Source organism: Panthera leo, chromosome C1 (genome assembly GCF_018350215.1).
Source record: "Panthera leo isolate Ple1 chromosome C1, P.leo_Ple1_pat1.1, whole genome shotgun sequence".
Lineage (NCBI taxonomy): Eukaryota > Metazoa > Chordata > Mammalia > Carnivora > Felidae > Panthera > Panthera leo.
In genome coordinates this window covers 101,148,767-101,168,779 of record NC_056686.1, presented here as the reverse complement: position 1 = coordinate 101,168,779, position 20,013 = coordinate 101,148,767, and the positions used below count along the sequence as shown (strand labels likewise).

At 39.3% G+C, this 20,013-nt stretch overlaps 1 long non-coding RNA gene across 1 annotated transcript in view; it reads right to left on the bottom strand.

Annotated features, from left to right (window-relative positions):
• Nucleotides 1-14,767: 14,767 nt before the first annotated feature.
• The window catches only part of LOC122227762, an 82,611-nt gene continuing 77,365 nt past the window's right edge, over nt 14,768-20,013 (bottom strand). Inside the window, exon 4 of the long non-coding RNA XR_006206215.1 lies at nt 14,768-14,849. This is a non-coding gene — a long non-coding RNA (uncharacterized LOC122227762). The remainder of the gene's footprint in view (nt 14,850-20,013) is intronic.

Genomic DNA, 20,013 nt, shown 5'->3' with positions numbered 1-20,013 from the left:
TAGCAGAAATTACATGCTCTTTTCCTTTTCTTCTCTCCTTCCATCTAGGGTAACTTTCCCTTTAGATTTCCCTCTGAATTCACAGCATGATAAAAAAGCACTGATTCTAAGCCTCATGAGCTCTTACCTATTTTAATTCATACCAAAGAGGTATTTGATAAAAAGATGATATAAAAAGCAGGTTGTGACTGGAGAGAAGACTGAGTAGTTGGACAAGTAGTAGTTTGTTTGTTTCAATAACAACAAAGTTCCCAAATCATAAGGTCAGTTCTTCCTGAGGACAGATGGACAGCTTCAGCATTTGCCGGGTCCTATCCTGCATAAGAGTTCTTACTAAGTTAGCAGATACGGGCTTACTAGAATCCTTGCTGGGGCTGGGGGTGGGTGCAGATTAAAACATGGAGCTTATTATGCTCTAAGGCCACGTATATCTCAGGCAAGGAAAACTAGAGAGACATAGGAGTATACATGAAAGACTGTTTCTGTGTAGAAGAGCATTTTCATATTTGGAGTAAAGCAGAATGATTAGATCATTTACTTAAATTTCTTTTGATTTAAGGTTGACACAAGTGATGAGGTCCCGAGTAGGCTATAACTGGTGCTTAAGAAAGTAACCAAGCAAACAAACAAATGTACAAATAAACAAACAAAGCAAATGAAAGTAGTATTGTGGCATGGAAAACAGCTTTCATAGAAGTGAAAGGCCTATCTGCTAGTTCAGGTATAACCTATTTGCTACAATAGAAATATATTCTGAGCACAAATGTATTTTAAAATTTCTAGTAGCTCCATTAAAAAATAAATTAACAAGTTAAGTTAATTTTAATAATTTATTTTATTTAACCTAACAATAAAAATGTATAATAACAGCATGTTATCAAAGCAAAAAAATGAGATATTTTATGTTGTTTTTACACTAAATCTTTGAAACTCCGTGTATATTTTACACTATGGTACACTTCAGACTGGTCAAATTTCAAGAATTCAACACAACATGTGGCTAGTGGCTATCGTATTGGGCAGTAAGATTCTACACCATCCTGGCCACTCACCCTCTGTATGACCTTGGCTAAGCCATTTTCTCTTCTATGGCTCATTTTTTCATATCCATAGAAAAGAGGACTAGTCTACATCACTCTTTTTCAAAGTTTTTAGCACAGGAAATAATATGGATGGATAAGATTTAAATTGTAGTTGTTGGGCAGGAAGTTGTCATTGTATGCCATGTCTGTGAATTACACAATCTTTGGAGTCCCCTTTAGACTTATTAGCATTGTCTTTAATGACTGACCCACTTTAAGTTGTGCTCATATTTGTCCAACATTAACCACATGTCAGATCTTGATCACATCTTCTTCAATTCTTATGCCTTTTTTGAACCAGAAGAGGGAAAGAAAAGCAAGGAGTGTAATATGAAGGAGAAAACTGGAGGGGACAAAGATAGCAGAAGGAGAGAGAAAAGAAAAAGAGTGGAAAGTTTGAGAGTGGAGTGAAGAAAGTACTTTATACATGCATGAATACTGTGAAGCCAAATTAAAACCACCAAGAAAAGAAGTGGACCATGTTTCCACCTCATTTCACCCTTAAGCCTCAGTGACCCTTTTCCAATCCTAGACCGTTGAGAACTACACAATTTAAGTCTATGATTGTGAAACAGACAACTTCCTTGAATAGTCACTCTCTCCCCTCATTCTTTTTTTGTATTATTCATCAGATACAGATTGCTCATTTGTTATAAACCAGTCACTGTGCAGGTGCTGGTGGTGGGTGTTTGTAAGGAGTCAGCCTACCCAGCTTATCTCATCTCTTCCCATTGCATTCTCTCTTAATAAAGAACGATGTTACCAAATGTTTCCATCTGGCTGGATTGTGCTGCAGTTATGTCTTCAGGACCAGAAAGTGGTTTGCTGAACTCAAGGCTTCTAATCAGGGAGTCCCATGGGGACTATTAGTGCCCACTACCATCCCTATGCCCTTCTGCATTGCCCAGTCTCTCTTACGGTTACTTGGCCATGTGACTAGTGTAGCCGATGGATTGTGAGAAATGATGCTTGTCACTTCAGGGCTGACATGGTGAGGGTCATCGTCAGCTTTCTATATACTCTCTTTCCTCTCATCTGACCATTAAACCATGCCTGGGCCACAGAGGAGAGGAAACCTGGATCCCTGAGCTATGCTTAAGAGAGCCACTCAACCTGCATTGGACTATGATATGAGCAAGAAATAAGCTGTTCTTGTGGTAAGCCACTGGAATTTGGGGGTTTGCTACAGCTGTTGGTGTTATTACCCTGATTGGTACGGTGGCCCATGGCTGGTGAACTTGTTCCTTTCTAAGGGAGACATTGTGCTTGGGTAGCAACCTGAAAATGACCCTGAAAGTCAGGGCTATTTATTTCCATTGCATTGAGTATCCTGACCAATACCTATAGCTGACATTTTCTGTATTGATGAGCATGCTTCACAGTCTTTCTTAATGAACAGGAGTGCCATGTGCAGAGGCAGATAGTCCCTGGGCCAGATTCCATATTCAAGGGATACTCACATCAATGAAGGAAATGTAGTTTTTTTCATTGGACCATATCAAGGGAAGAGTCCACATTTTTTAAAGAAAGCACAAATTATACCTTACATTTTTATTGTTCAAAGTGTATTCCCATCTACCATCTGAAGTGACTCTCACCAGTATATGTGAGATAAACACAATAAGTAATATATCAGTTTCAACAGATAGAGAAATTGAGACTTGAAGAAGCTAAGTGACTTTTTCAAGATCATACTGAGGTTGGGATAGCTGAGATCAGAATTCTGTCTGAAGTGCTACTGTGCCGCTTACCTTTAACCAGTGTGCTTATCATGCTAATTTAGGATTCTTCAGCAGTGGATGTAAAATTATGTGCCAACAATACCATTTAAGCTTCAAATATAAGTTATTTGTATTTTAAATGATATCATGTATCTATTAATGAAAGCTTACATTTTATTTACCCAGCAAATTAGTTCTCCACAGAACTTTCATATTTGTTGTCTTGTTTAATCCCTATAAAAACTGCAAGGAAGGCAGCAAAGGTATCATGCCCATTTTATAACTGAGCAAACTGAGGCCAGAGAAGTTAAGGACAAGGTGGGCAGAGCCAGGATTGAAATCTGTCTTTTAATTCTAAACCTAAAGCTTTTTCCCTTTTTTATTTAAATGTATTTATTTATTTTGAGAGAGAGAGAGAGAGAGAGCATAAGTGGGGAGGGGCAGAGAGAGAGGGAGAAGAGAGAATCCCAAGCAGACTCCACACTGCCAGCACAGAGCCTGACGTGGGGCTTGAACCCACCAACTGTGAGATCATGACCTGAGCCGAAATCAAGAATCGAATGCTTAAGTGACTGACCCACCCAGGTGCCCCAAGCTTTTTCCCTTCTAATATGCTGTTTTAAGACATATGAGAACATCTGTTCTACAAGTAATAAAATATGTTTTTAAATACCTAATGAAATGAAATTAACTCTGTCAGCAAAATTTTCTGAATATCTACTAAGTCCCTGGTACGTTCCAGGCCTTCTTCAATCCCAAGTGCCTGCTATTGCCGAGTCTGGCCTGCCTTGTACCATTTGTCAGTTTCTGGCAGATTGATTTTGTGTTAGATGGTGCCAGCTTTCCTGGAGGAGGTAATTCAAAGCCCATTCAGTTCAGGCCCCACACATCTTCCCTCAAAGGATTGAAAGCTGCATCTCCTCATGAGGACCGGTGTGTTTACGTGGGAAAGAATAGGAGACATACTTAGGGAACACTCTCACTCACAGCCCTTCAAGTCATGGGCAATGGACAGGAGCTTCCTGTGCGATTATAAAACCCCCAGTTGTCCAGGTAGAGAGGACAGCACACATATTCCCCAAGAATGTTGCAGCCAGGTGACTATGGGCTTCCTGCAGATTGTACCTATGTCTCTAGAGACATAGATGTAGTACTGCTCTAAGACTGTTCCTTCATCTTAAAATTTGCCTGTCTTACTTCACATTCCAAATGACTGAATAAATAAGGTTCAGTCACTCATGAAACACTTACTGAATATATGCCATGCTGTGCTAACCTGTGCAGGTGTGCAAATAAGCCAGGATTTATGTTTTTGTTTTCGGTGGGAACTTTCTAGAAACACTTGTAGTAACACTTTCACCACAGGAAACACTCCAATATCAGGAATATGACATTTGAATTATTCATGGATTCAATATATATATATATATATATATATATATATATATATATATTTTTTTTTTTTTTTTTTTTTTATTTTTATTTTTTTTTAAATGAACGTTGACCATGTGGCAGGTATTTAGCTGACCACTCGGCACAGAATTGGGAGCAAATGTAGTCATGCTTTCTGAAGTATAATGTTTTGGGAGGGGCAAGCCTTTTGGTATCGTATGAATCATATAATATAGGAGGCTATCCATACTGTCTTGTTGCAGGGCAGTTCTGCATACAAGGGTGGGGATCAGTGACTTAAAAACATGTTTTGCCTTCACATTGTTTCTAAGAACCCAACAAATGATTGCTGACTGACTGATCAAAACTTCATACTAAGTTACATGAAGCCACACTAGTGCCATCTTTTTTGTTTCATTTCTAGACAGTACTAGATAAGTGAACATGGGGAGAATAGGTCTAGAACATTTGAGACCATAAGACATGGGTGTAAAGGACACCTTAAGTGCCTAGAGTCTCATCCAACTTTGCCCCCTTTTCCTAAATCAACTAGATGATTTTCTTAACCCTCTCAAAGACCCAGAGACGATGAGGTTGAAGGTGGGTCTGCTCTTCATAGACTCTGGTTGGTTATGTTCTGCAGGGAAAGGGGCAGTCACTTGCCAGCAGCAATTTTTCATCATTTCCTCACGGCGTGCAGTTCCGAGGCCTGTAGAAAGCTGTGCGTGACCCAGGCCTTTCTGTAAGTCAGCTAATGATCGCCCAATCCACTGGAGAAAATTGATTGTGTCAAAGCTCATGAAGAGCTATGGGCTGATCAATGTCTCAGTGAAGTCAAGTTTCACACAGAACTGCCCAAAGCTGGAATTAAATGTCAGGTACAATTTAGCACTGACGCCCTAGTAGTGTCTTTGGAGAGGGAGCCTCACAGCTCATTCTGCACGTCAGATTAACTCCCCCATGGCGGGCTCCCTTGGCTAAGTGATCAGGGTCTGGCAGGTTGCCACACCACAAGTTTCTCTGTAAGATCTGCAAAAGTGGGAACTTGGTGCTCAGGCTGCTCTGTAGCCGTACATCCTGTCAAAGCTAGAAGGGAAATGTCTTGGGGAAGAAAGGAGAGAGGTGTTGGGTGTCAGGCCTGATTTAAGTAAGGCCATGGCATTGAGTGGGGAGCTGTAAGTGGAACTTTCTGGAAAGAATCCTGTTGGCAAGAAGGCTAAAAGGGGAGCTAGAGGAGGGCTGCTTTGTGCCATGTTATGACCAGGCTTCAGGCTTTGTGATTTAGTTCTGCTTAGCTTCTTGCACTAATGGCCTGCTAATGTTCTTTACATGCCTTCCAATCAAGTCAAAGAGGTAGTTTGATCTACAAAAGCCATGTCTCCCCTGTAGCTTTGCTTTCTTTTTTCTCTTTCCTCTCTCCTCCATATATCAAGTCCTACCATCCTTCAATGCCCAGATCACATGTCCATTTCTTCATGAATCTTCCATTGATTCCTCCAGCTTAAAGGATTTTCTCATCTCCTGAAATCCTGCAGAATCTAACTCTATCATCTTTTATGCCATTTTAAATTTCCATTCTCTATTAGATGATGATTGGAGAATAGGATCCAGGTCTGATTTATTTCCCTGTCCCCAAATTTCTACACAATATTTTCATTACTTCTAAAATGTATAATACTCTTTAATAATGGGTTTATGATACTGAATTTCTATGTATTTCTTTTATAACTGTTCAGTAGGGGGTGTCAGTCAGTTTAGGCTGTTATAACATATCACCATAGGCAGGGTGGCTTATAAACAACAGAAATTCATTTCTCACTGCACTGGAGACTGGAAATCCAAGATCATGGTGCCAGTATGGTCGGGTTCTGGTTAGAGCCTTCTTCAGGACTGCAGATGGCTGACTTCTTGTTGTATCCTCACATGGTGGAGTGAGCTAGCTCTCTGGCCTCTTCTTATAAGGGCATTAATCCCATTCACGAGGGCTCCACCTCCTGACCTAACCACCTCCTGAAGGTCCCACCTCCAAATATCATAACATTGGGATTAAGGTTTCAATATATGGGTTTTGGGGGAGACACATCTGGTGCACTATAGAGCCAACGTCCCGAGTTGCCCAATTGAGAGCATCTGTCCTGTCATTCTGATTAAGCTTCTTCTCCATATTTACGGCCAATATCTGGTTTGTAAATGAGAGACTTTGTTCTTTTTGATTACTTGTGGATGAGGTGAGACCACATGGCTTATTTTAGAATCAATCTTGTATTTCTAATAAATTCAGCTTCTTCTAGGGTCATGTTCAGTTTCTGTGTCAGCATATTTAATGCTGATACACTGCTAGATGCAATCAAAGGTCTCAAATATGAAAAGAGAAGCGTTTTCAAGGAAATCCTCAAGACCAACCAGCACGAAGTCCATAAGCACCTACTCACATCTCCTCCTTCAACAAACTGAAATAGGGTCTTTATATGTGAAAGACTCTCACTGAACAACTTTGATGGTCTTTTAGTCCCTGCTTGTATTTTCCAACATGTTTGTTATGACTGCTGTAGTCAAACAGTGGAGAATATAGGCACACATGGTCTGAATTGTTTTAAGATATTGTGGCTGGTAAAGAAAAGACTAATAATATTATTAACTGCTTTGGGACTAATTAAAGAACAAAGAGACCAGTGAATGGGCCATGTTCACTGACGATGAGACAAGAGTAGAAGAATGACAGAATTTTTATCTATGTTTCCTCTTCATCATGTGAGGCCTTCCATGACTGCATTAGAATTTCAGAGGACTGTTTTCTTCAGTGTGAACTCAAAAGCATTTCTATCCATTACTGAAACATACTCTGAAAAAGATTTCCTGCCATTGCTAAGTAATTGCTACAGTCATATTGGAATTTTGCATACCTGAGAGCCTGTCTATAATAATGCTGCTTAAAATCCTGTTCAAAGCTAGGTTGCCAAACAGCATCCATCTGTCTCTCGTTGACTGCATTTACTTTGTAGTTTTTTGATCTTCGAAAATCTTTACAATTAGTTCCATTTCTGCCTGAAGTTGTCTCAGTTGTGCAACAACTGTGTTGTTTTTTCTTTTTTCCAAAGCATGAAGATACTATCAAAATAAAGGTTTTGTGAGATCCACAGCAGAGTTTACCACATTAGCACCACTAAAAAGATCCGATTTCCCTCATAATACTTATTTTTCATTGTATATCTTCCTCATTAAAAGAAAGCAGAAAATCTAGATCCCCATCCAAATGATGTACAAGGTGAGAAGTCAGGTTCTACTCCACCATCTTGCTTTAAAAAAAAAAAAAAGGTCTGCTTCATTTTTGTCTTTATTACTTCATTCACCTCCTTCCTCAAAAGTGGTTTTCAATAAGTATTTGATTGATGCTTGGATGATGAGTAGTTATAAATTCTCAAAGTTCTCTTCCTCAATATGTGGAATCCATAGGACTGAACTGATCCTAGATTGGCCTGAACATGTAGAAGCTGAAGGCACAAGAAAGGCAAGTACTCACACCCTACAAAAGCACCTCATTTGTTAGTATCTATCAAAGCAGGGAGGCATGAGCAGTTAAAGTAGCACAGACTATGTGCCTACTCAATCTGTTTAGCAGTTTACCTACTACCAACAGCACAAACATTCAGGACAAACTGATTTTGCTTGCGTTAATTAGCACCAATTATAAACTATTTGCATTTGAGTTAGAGCATTGTTATTTTAAACCTTTGAGCAGTGAAAGAAAAGGAAGAAGGATTGAGAATAAAGTGAAAGACAAGAAGTTGAAAGAAAAGGAAAAGAGGATCAAGAGACCAGCAGTGAGATACTTAAACTGAAATTTTGGCTCTATCTCTGATTTGTGGTGTGACCATACACAAATTCTGTAACCTCTCTGAGTCTAGCTTTCTTTTCTAAGAATTGGCAAAAATAACCACCTGGTAGGCTTGTTGTAAAGACTAAGTTAGTTTATGTTTATAAAATGTCTACATACTGACTGGCACCAGGTATGTAGGCTCAAAAGTGATAACTATTTACTGAATAGGTGAGTTTTTGGATACAGCTATGTATATGTGTACATTGGCCATTCATTTTTCAATTTTGAGACTAACACAATTTTCAGTAATTTCATGAGAAAACTCTCATGATCTTAGGAAAAGAGAATGTCTAACTTGTGTAGACAAGCCCAATGAAAGATTTTCATTGCACACAATAGCAATCAACATTTACTTTACACTTAAGTTTCCAGGGATAGGTCTAAATATTTACATGCATTATTTTATTTAATCCTTTACAATGACACCAAGAGGTAGGTAGTATTAACCAATCCAATCTTCCAGCTTAAAAACCCAAAATTCAGAGAGATTATGTTTCTTGTCTGGAGTCAGCAACTAGGTCTGGAAAGGGAATACAAAGATCTCTAACCTCACAGCTGGATCTCTTATAAAAGAAACTCAGGGTATACCTTCTAAGCTTACAATTAAGGCTCCTTACTTACATTTACACATTGTTTAGCAGTTTACAAAGAGATTTCATACAATTCTTACTTGGTCCTTCTAGAGACCATTTTAGGGAGTCAGCCTACTCTTAAGAATCAGTCAGCCATTCACAAAGACCTAGAGACAGAGATCTGTTCAGGTAGCATAGCTGGGAGGCAGCAGACCTGAACTCAAATGCTGAACTTCCAACTCTAAGTCTGGGGCTCTTTTTATTGCCCCGCAGCTGTTAATGGGTTTTAGAACATGCACCTAGCTTGGAATTGATTTTGAAGCCTTGAAGCATAATTTTCAATTAATGTCAATGCAAAAAACTTCAGTTCCTTGCTTGCTGTCTCAGGTTTGGGATTATGAGGGACAGGTGTAAAGAGACTTTAGCTGTGGAGAGGAACTCTGCACTGGATCCTAATCACCATGGACAATTGCCATGAACACTTTCTCCTTTTCCTGCTGGCACCTGCGGGAGAGCCTACTTTCTGAAGCCCACTTATGCTGGCAAAGAATCTACAGGAATTCTTTGTAAAAATGTGCAGTTGTTACTTCCTTAGGTTAAGATTTTTATTGCTTAAAAGTTTTCACTGTGAATAATTATATGAAAGCCTTTAAAATATATATATATGTACCATTTAGAGAATAATGATAAAGCAAACATCTCGCAATCACCTCTCAATTTAAAAACTAGAACTTCTACCAGTGAATTTTCAAAAGCCCCTTCAATGCCCCTTCCTGATCACACTCTAGAAATAGTCACTATCTTGAATTTTGTGTTACTATTTTCTTGCTTTCACATAATTTTATCACCTATATAAGAATCTCCATGAGGCAGATCCTTTAGTTTTGCCTGGTTTCAAATTTTATATGAACTGTATCATATTGCGTGTATTCTTTGCTATTTGCTTCTCTCTAAAATCTTTGCTTTTGAGACTGACCCACGTTAATGCAATGGATAATTTATTTCAACTATTACATAGAGCTCCATTTTATGAACATGCCACGATTTATTTATCCATTCTATTGTTTATAGAAATTTGGGTTTTTCCTTTTTGTTACTATGAACAATGTTGTTTTGGACATTTGTACATGTGTCTTCACAAACACATGTATAAGAATTTATTTCCAGGGTATATACATATGTAGGACTTGAATTTCTAGTCACAAAGTATAAGTATGTTCAGATTCACTAGATAATGTCAAACGTTTTCAAAGTGGTTGTATCAATTTATACTCCCTCTTCTAATAAGGAAGAATTGGTTTACATCCTAGCTGCCTCTTGGTGCTTTCAACTTTTCAAATTTTTGTTGATCTGGGGTGGGGGGGATGGGGGGTGGATAAAATCTGATATCACTGTGGTGTTTTAATTTGCATCTTTTCTGATGATTAATGAAATTGAATATCTTGATATATTTAAGGATCATTTGCGTTTTCTAATCCATGAAATTCTGATTAATGTTTTTTACTCATTTTTTAATGAGTTGATCACCATTTTCTTTTAGTTCTTCAAATATTCTGATTATTAATATTTCACCCACTTTATGTGCCACAAATACTGTTTTCTAGCAAAAAGATACTAGTTTTTAGCTGTATCTATCTACCAATATCTAAACCAATGATTATCCTGTTCCTACTTTTATATGATGTGACTAAAACTCTTGCTTTTTCTGATCTGCTACCTGATTTACATGATCCCATTCAGTAGGGACCTTCCAGTTCCCTGTTTTGTTACACTGGTTCTGGGACTTCAGAAGTGGTGTGGGCTACCAACAGAACATGGATCCTGGAACTTGGTTTGGATAGGTTTGTATTCAGTGTCTGCCATTAATTGCTTGTTATTGGACGTTGGGCAGGTTCTCATTTTGTACCTAATGTGCCAGTTAAATGTACTTTAGGGGCACCTGGATGGCTCAATTGGTTAAGCATCTGATCTTGGCTCAGGTCATGATCTCGCAGTCTGTGAGTTCGAGCCCTGCGTTGGGCTCTGTGCTGACAGCTCAGAGCCTGGAGCCTGCTTTGGATTCGGTGTCTCCCTCTCTGCCCTTCCACTGCTCGTGCTGTCTCTCTCAAAAATGAATAAAATTTTAAAAAATGTACTTCAAAGGGATGTTGTGTCCTAGTGCTATATTTTATAGTTGGTGAAGTTGATAGGTGCTCAAACAATATTTGGTGTTTAGATTTGCCTTAAATTCACTGGCATAGGCAGATGTGATACCTCTCATGTAAATGGAACAATCAGTGCATTTGATGAAAATTGTAAGCTCTATGCCATCTTTGTAATTGAGAATTTTAAGACCCACTGGAAACAAATTCAGAAATGAAGTCCCATGAGGGATCTTAAATGAATAGGGTACAGTCTTCTCCATTAAGATATGGCTATTTTAAACTGGATATTTGGAGAAATAGAAGGTAAAATTTTAGACATTTAAGACTTTTTCCACCCTCTGCATAACTGGACACAGGAAATTGCCTTGAAGCAGAGGCTCTGGGTTGAAGAAGTCACTGAAATTGTTCCCCTTAATTATAAAACTTTATTGCCGATATGTGCTGTTACTTTTTTCTATATTATTTCCTGTGTTGCAAATGCTGCCCTCACCACATAGAAGACAGAGTTCTGGGAGAGGGTGGCTTTGGGAGTCATCCTCCACTTCTCATTTCCCTTATCCTCATCTATCTGGACTCTGACCAAATCCTCTCTGCTCTCCTTTCACTGTTTCTCATTTAGTTCACTCCACTGTATGCTTGCTGTCACTGCTTTAAGTTCTCACCTTACTGGAAAACTGGAATAGAATCCTAACAGGTCTCCCTTCCTCCATCATCACGCCTCCTCCAATTCATCCTTTTTTTAAAATTTTTTTTAAAGTTTATTTTTTATTTTTGAGACAGGGAGAGACAGAGCATTAATGGGGGAGGGGTAGAGAGAGAGGGAGACACAGAATCGGAAGCAAGCTCCAGGCTCCGAGCCATCAGCCCAGAGCCCGACACGGGGCTCCAACTCACAGACCCCGAGATCGTGACCTGAGTCGTAGTCGGACGCCTAACCGACTGAGCCACCCAGGCACCCCTCCTCCAATTCATCCTTTATCTTGCTGCCAGAGAAAGTTTTAAAATAGAAATCTCATTACACCACCTCCTTGTTTAACGCCTTTTATGGCTCCCGTGGCTCCCAAAAAAAGGTCTTGTGTTCTTAGGATGGCACGTGAGACCAGCTTTTCCCTGCTGCTTCCTCACGCTCCATGTCAAACCTGTCTACTGATGGTCTCTGGCGCTGCCCTATGGTTTCATGCCCTGTTTTCTGGTTTATACTCTCCTCACCACCTTGTAGGCCATTTACCACCTTGCTTACCTGCTTATTCAACACTTAGCCCAAGTGCCAACTCTTCTTTGAAACTGCTCCTGGATCTTTCAGATCACATTGACAATTCCTTTTTGGTCCATTTCACTGTGTAAATATTTCTATTCAAATCAGTCTTACTTGAGTATACTTTGTCTTCCCATTCACTAGATGGTGAACTTCTTAAGGGCGGAAGCCTTACCTCCTCATTCATTAGTGTATCCCTTGCCATTAATGTGGTACCCAGAACATGGGAAATGCTCAACATATATTTGTGGGTATATGGATGGATAGGATGAATGCAGGTTTAAAGGGGAAAGTGGCTTTTGAGCTGATATTTAAGGATACATAGTATTTCAATGGCTGGAGGGATTTCAAATGGAGTGTGGAAATCCCTGGAGGCAGTGCAGTTCAGGGTGGATGTGAGTTATTAGTGAACCTATAAAGAGAAATAAGAACTGTGGATTCAGGTTAGGTGCCAGAGGGCGGTAAATGACAAGTTCGTAAGTTTGAACTTTATTTGGAAAGGATAGCCCTTTAGAAAAGATTTTTGAGGTGAAAACAACTGATTCAAACTTTATACTCTAAAAAGAGTTGTCTGGAGCTTTATGTAAATTGACTTTGACAAGTAAGAGACAGGAGGCAGGCAGATAAGTAATCATGCTGTTGCAAGAGCCCAAGCAAGAGGTAACGAGGTCCAAACTTTCTATCTTTACATCTGACACAGGGCTTAGCAGAGCTCCTTGCTCATGGTAAGTGCAGATGAAATGTCTTGTCCAAATAACAGGATGAAAAATGAATGAAATTAATGTAATAGAGCCGATGTTTAGGTGTGAGGCAGTCTAATAATGGCCTGTTGTTCTTATTGGTAAAGAGAGAGAGACTGGCTGAGGGACCAATCACAGTTTGCTGTGGCACAGAGAGATTAGAAAAGCCTGCCTTCCTTGTTGCTAAGTCTGGCTTCATGAAAATATGTCAGCGTCTCCTGTTTGCAACCAGTTAGCTCCACTACAAAGATGCACTTGGTCAAGCTGGAGGAGGGCACCAACTTTATTTTATGACTAGTCAAAGAAGAACCAATCACAGCCAGCATTTATTGGGCACTTAAGGTACCAGAAATAGTTTTGTGAGTTTTAATGTTTTATCTCATTTAGTCCTCATTGCAATGCTCTGAGGATTGTACGATTATTTTCCTGATTTAACAAATGAAGAAACCAAAGCATATAAAGGTTGAATATTTTTCCTAAGGTTGCGGAGTTGAGATTTGAATTAGGTAGTCTAACTTCAATCCCACTCTTAACCTAATGCTAAAAAAGACAGATGGTGAAATGTGATTGAAGCCTTCATAGCTTGGTACTAAGAAGCTTTTGAAATATTAACCATTTCCCTTTTCCTCTGATTCTCCAGTCCAGCTAGTCACCATATCATTTCTCACTCTTTTCCACCTCGGGTCTTCCATGAATTTTGTTTTGATGGGTTATGAGTACCCTGCTGTTTCCTTCTGGTTATTTCATGTTGAGTTCTCCAAGAAGCCTCTTCTGACTAGCTCCTGACCATTCTGGTCCCTAACTTGTTCTGTCCTCAAAGTTTATAGGAAGCGGGATGGTAGAGGCACTAAAGTAGCTTGGCTTTGGTGCCAGACAAAGCTGTGTTTAGATCACATTTGCCATTTATTAACCATGTGACAAAATATTTAACCTCAACACACCAGTTTCATAACTTATAAAGTGGGAATAATATTTACCATGCAGTTTTCTGTGAGTTATTAGTGAACCTATAAAGAGAAATAAGAACTGTGGATTTATTTAAATAAGATGATGCACGTTTAGTGCCCAGTACAGAGTGGGAGCTCCCTCCAACCTCTCCCATGGCTCACATACTCACTGCATTGTTTAAAAAAATGTTTCCTGTGGGCCTCCTATGTGAGGATAATACTAGGCATAAAACAGGGATGATATTGGTCATAGGAAGGCTATGTCTTTCACAGCCTGGGATACCTCCCTCCTAGATACTGTGTCGATGTACTTGCAAAGAATTTTCTTTCTTGAGCCTCTTTCCTCATTTCATGAAGGGAAAAAAAGACCAGGTAGCTTGTTGAAGACAGGTGTTTGTTTTTTTGTTTGTTTGAATCAAATGAAACACCAAGTACAAAAAATAGCAGTCCCTTTTCCCATTCTTATGTCTTAATTCCAACCACTTTCAGTCCTTTTCATTGTTTGTACTGTTATTTACTTCCAAATGTCCTTTCACTGCTATTTCTTAGTTTATTAGTATTTTACATTACCTATTGACTCCCTCTGGTAACGAGACTGTAATCTCTTTCACACACCTCCTCTACTTTCTTCCCTCCCATTCTTCCATTATAGTGATATTATAATTTTTGGCTAAATCAATATTTGGAATTATGGTATCATGATAATATAAGTATTGTTTACTATGGAGCCAGGTAGTCTACTGAAGTATATTTTCTTTGTATACAAAAGTTTGATTTCCTGGAGTTAACAGGTGCTTTTTGAAAAACAAACTTTTGATTTTGGAATAATTTTAGATTTCCAGAAAAGTTGCAAAGATAGTAAAGAGTGTTTCTTTATACCTTTCACCTGGTTTCCACTAATATCATCGTAAATTATCCTGGTACACTGTCAGTACTAAGAAACCAACATTGGCACATTACTAATAACGCCAAACTTTATTAGGGTTTCAACAGTTTTTCCACTAGTGTCTTTTTTCAGTTCCAGAATTCCATCCGAGGTGCCACATTGCATTGTTGTCATGTACCTTTACTTCCATCATGTCTGTTACAGCTTCTCAGTCTTTCCTTGCTTTTCATGACCTTGACAGTTTTGAGAAGTATGGGTTAGATGTTTTATAAAATGTCCCTCAATATGGATGTGGTTAAATTTTAAAGATTGGGGTTATGGGTTTTTAAGACAAACAGATTCAGAGATACAGTGCCCTTTTCATCATATTAATGGATACATAACACATCAACATGAATTATCACTGGTGGTGCTAACCTCGATCACCTGCCCAAGGAAGTATTTACCAGTATTTTCCAGTATGAAGTTACTATCCCTGCTCTCTATAATCCACTCTTTGGAAGTAAATCACAAGGTTTGGCTCATATTCACAGAGGGGCGTAACTAGGCTTCATCTCTTGAAACTAGGCTTTATCTTCTTGAGGGAGATATCTACATAAGTTATTTGGATTTTTTCTTAAAGAAGATCTGTCTCTTCTATTTATTTACTTATTTATTTACTTCAGGATGAATTCATAGGTATTTATTTTATATGTTAGATTATATCATATACTGGGTTATTTGTTTTGTTGTTCAAATCATTCCAACTTTGGCCATTGGGAGGATTTCTTTCAGGCTGACTCCTGCATCCCTTTGACATGATCTCATGCTTATGTTTTTTGAGTACTTTCCTACTTTCTGGCACTACAAAATGCTCAAGTCTCATCTTATATAATTTTCCCTTCTTGGCCTTAGCATCAGCCATTTCTCTAAGAGTTTCAGTTCCTTTTAATGGGGAATGGTATTTAGAAATCATTACCTGAATATGGGTTGTTTTATTTTTATTGCTTGGTTTTCTATGTGTCTCTCATTGATTTTTCCTAAGTGCTCCAATGGATCTGCCAACTGCCTTTTATTTACAAAAGCTGAAACAATCATATAAGCTGTCAGTTCCATTTCCGCTGAGATACCAGTCTCCTAGAGTCATCTATCCTCTTGATTACACTTGCCCTTTATTCCAGGCCTGCTTCACTGCTGTCTTCCTGGACTTTCCTCCTCTGTCAAATAGGACTTTTCTTTGTTATTAAATTGTAATAGAACTTCCATATCCTGGATCCCAAATCTCACTTTGTTTTGGTTTGACTGGAGTGTGCATTCATATGCTGGATAGCATACTTGGTAGATATACCTCAAAAAGTATGGAGGAGATCAAAGTTTTGGCCTGTAGGTCTGAAAACGTGTTTATTCTATCCTCACATGAGATGGATAGATTGGTTGTGCATCTGAGTGTTTAAGGCATTATTGTATTAGTACATTTTCCTCTGTCTCTAGCAGTTGTTGAACTACAGTCATTGCAGTATTCATGTAGGTTTTTTTCCTCTGCCAATGCTTCTGAATTTTCTTGATTACATGCATTTTTCATTCACAGCATTGGGTTTTTTTTCTATCTATAATAAAGCACAGATGGAGTGTTCTAACCTAGAGGCTCATGTCTTTCAGTTTAAGAAGTTGTATATTTTTGATGAAGGGGGCCACGATGGTGGAGCAACATGAAGATTTTGGGTCTCTTGTCACTGAAATGCAGCTAGATGAACACCAAACCATCATGAACACCTAGAAAATTGATCTGAGGATTAACACAGCAATCTGCATAACTTGAACCACAGAACTCAGCATGTACACAACTCAGAGATGTGAACTTGGGGAAAAAGAAGCCACAGAGGGTAGGGAGCTACTTTTGCTTGCAGAGAGAGGATGGAGACAGGGAGGGGGGGAAGTATAGGAAAAGTGCCCCCCTCAAAAGGAGCTGGAGAGAAAGAGAAAGAGTGGAAACACCCATAAGGGACTTAAGAAGCAAGGGAGAAAGGAGAAAGGAGAAAGGAGAAAGGAGAAAGGAGAAAGGAGAAAGGAGAAAGGAGAAAGGAGAGGGTTTGGATACCCTTAAGACTCTATGAACAGGGGAGTGTGGAGTCTGAAACTCTGCAGCTCAATACCTGGTGGAGCTCTGGTGGGAAGGGCGAACTTCCAGGAGCAGAGAGTGAAGTCTGAGGGGCCCTCAGGTCACATGGAGACAGGCAGTTCCCATGATGAGAGGACATCTGGTAGAGGCTGTGCAGCTTCCCCACAGGCAAAGGTCACAGCGGACCTCGGAGAACAGCCACATTTGCTGGTGTTGGAATAAGGACATTAAGGGGCAGTGAAGCCTGGCACCAGATGTGTGTTGTGGTTTATCATAACCCCCCAAAATGCTGCTGCTACACAGTCCTGTGAACTTTTTCTGGGGTGGGCTGCCACCTGGCTGCAGTCTCTTGGCATCTGCAGCAGCTGGTCGTGTGAATGTTCCTGAGGGTGGGCCGGTATCCAGCCATTGCTTGGCAAGCCTCTCCGAGAGGGTCTGAGTGGGTCAGAGCCACAGGGCCCTCAGAAGTGAGGGGTTTGGAAACACAGCCCCATCTGAGATAAAACTTGGGAGGGAGGTGCCGCCTGGCAGACTGATGACTTCGTTGGGGACAGGGTAGAAGTGGGGAGTGGATGGAGGCCAGAGACAAAGGAGGGGTTCTTGATTGCCAGTCAGCAGGAGCACAGAGTTCTGATATCAGAGAACTGGGTAGCTGGGTGACGCCATTTTCACCCCTCCCATGCATGTGCATATACACCTACAAGCACCACAATGACCCACCCCAGTAAGCTAAGCAGCAGCATCTAATGGAGAACAGAGCATCTACACCAAGCCCCATCCAGCTGCACCAACTGCTCTCTAGACGAACACCACAAGTCTGTCCACCTGCTTAGTTTATGTACTATAAAGTGCTTCATAGTTTGACTTCTAGGGGAAACTGGATGTAATTTCAATTATATTCCATTCTGTTCACTGATCTATCTATTTAATTTTTTCCCTTTTCTTTTCTTATTCATGAACAAAGAAAGAGAAAAAAATCATTATTTTCCATTTTTATAAAAAAAGATTTTTCTTCGGGGCGCCTGGGTGGCTCAGTAGGTTAAGCATCCGACTTCGGCTCAGGTCATGATCTCACGGTCTGTGAGTTCGAGCCCCACGTTGGGCTCTGTGCTGATATCTCAGAGCCCAGAGCCTACTTTGGATTCTGTGTTTCCCTCTCTCTCTGCCCCTCCCCTGCTCATGCTCTGTCTCTCTCTGTCTCAAAAATAAATAAAACATTAAAAAAATTAAAAGAAAAGATTTTTCTTAAAATTTTTCTACTATATTTTTTATTTTTTGTTAATTTTTTCATTCTATTTTACTTTCATCATTTCATTTTGTTCTATTTTATTGTATTCATTTTTTAAGTTTTCAAATGTTTTCCTTTTCTTTCTTTCTTTCTTTCTTTCTTTCTTTCTTTCTTTCTTCTCTCTTTTTTTTTTACTTGTTTTCTCAAATCTATCCGGCTTCTTTCAACAACCAGACCAAACACACCTAGGATCTAGCAACCTTTATTTGATTTTTTTGTACTGTTTTTTAATTGTTTAATTTTAATTTTAATTTTAATTTTGTTAATTCTTTTTCTTTCTGCAAAATGACAAAACAGTGGAATTCACCCCAAAAGAAAGAACAGGAAAAAATGACAGCCAGGGACTTAATCAACACAGATACAGGAAAGATATCTGAACCAGAATTTAGAATCACAATAGTAAGTATACAAGCTGGGGTTGAAAAAAACATGGAATTCCTTTCTGCGGAGATAAAAGAAGTAAAATCTAGACAGAACAAAATTAAAAATGTTGTAACTGAGATGCAATCTCGAATGGCTGCCATGGCAGCAAGGATGGAGGCAGCAGAGCAGTGAATCAGTGATATAGAGGACAAACTTATGGAGAATAATGAAGCAGACAAAAAGAAGGAAACTAAGGCAAAAGAGCACAATATAAGAAATAGAGAACTCAGTGACTCATTAAAAAGCAGTAACGTCTGAATCATGGTCCCAGAAGATGAGAGAGAAAAAGGAGTGGAAGATTTATGTGAGTAAGTCACAGCAGAAAACTTTCCTAACCTGGGGAAAGACACAGACTTCAATATCCAAGAAGCACAGAAACCTCCCATTAGATTCTACAAAAGCCAACCATCAACAAGGCATAACATAGTCAAATTCACAAAATACAAAGACAAGGAAAGAATCATGAAAACAGCAAGGGGGAAAAAACGTCCTTAACCTACAAGGGAAGCAGGCCAGGTTTGCAGCAGACCTATCCACAGAAACTTGGGAGGCCAGAAAGGAGTGACAGGATATATTCAGTGTGCTGAATCAGAAAAATATGCAGCCAAGAATTCTTTTTTTTTTTTTAACGTTTATTTATTTTTGAGACAGAGAGAGACAGAGCATGAATGGGGGAGGGGCAGAGAGAGAGGGAGACACAGAATCGGAAGCAGGCTCCAGGCTCTGAGCCATCAGCCCAGAGCCCGATGTGGGGCTCGAACTCACGGATCATGAGATCGTGACCTGAGCCGAAGTTGGACGCTTAACCGACTGAGCCACCCAGGCACCCCAAGAATTCTTTATCCAGCAAGGTTGTCATTCAAAATAGAAGAAGACATAAAAAGTTTCTGAGACAAACAGAAACTAAAGGAGTTTTTAACCACTAAACCAGCCCTACAAGAAATTTTCAGGGGACTCTCTAAGGGGAGAAAAGATGAAACAAAACAAAAAAGACCAAAAGCAACAAAGATGAGAAAGGACGAGAGAACACCACCAGAAACTCCACCTCTACAGGCAACACAATGGCAATAAATTCATATATTTCAATACTCACTCTAAATGTCAAGGACTAAACTCTCCAATCAAAAGACATAGCATAACAGAATGGATAAGAAAACAAGTTCCATCTATATGCTGTTTACAAGAGACCCATTTTCCACCTAAAGATACCTTCAGATTGAAAGTAAGGGAATGGAGAATCATCTATCATGCTAATAGTCGCCAAAGGAAGCCAGAGTAGCCATGCTCTTATCAAACAATCTAGATTTTAAAATAAAGACTCTAACAAGAGATGAAGAAGGGTATTATGTCATAATTAAGGGGTCTATCCATCAAGAAGACCTTATAATTGTAAACATTTATGCCCACAATGTCAACACCCAAATATAGAAATCAATTAATCACAAACATACAGAAACTCATTGATAATAATACCATAATAGTAGGGGCCTTCAACACCCCACTTATGTCAAGGGACAGATTATCTAAACAGAAAATCAATAAGGAAACAGTGACTTTGAATGACACACTGGATTGGATGGACTTAACA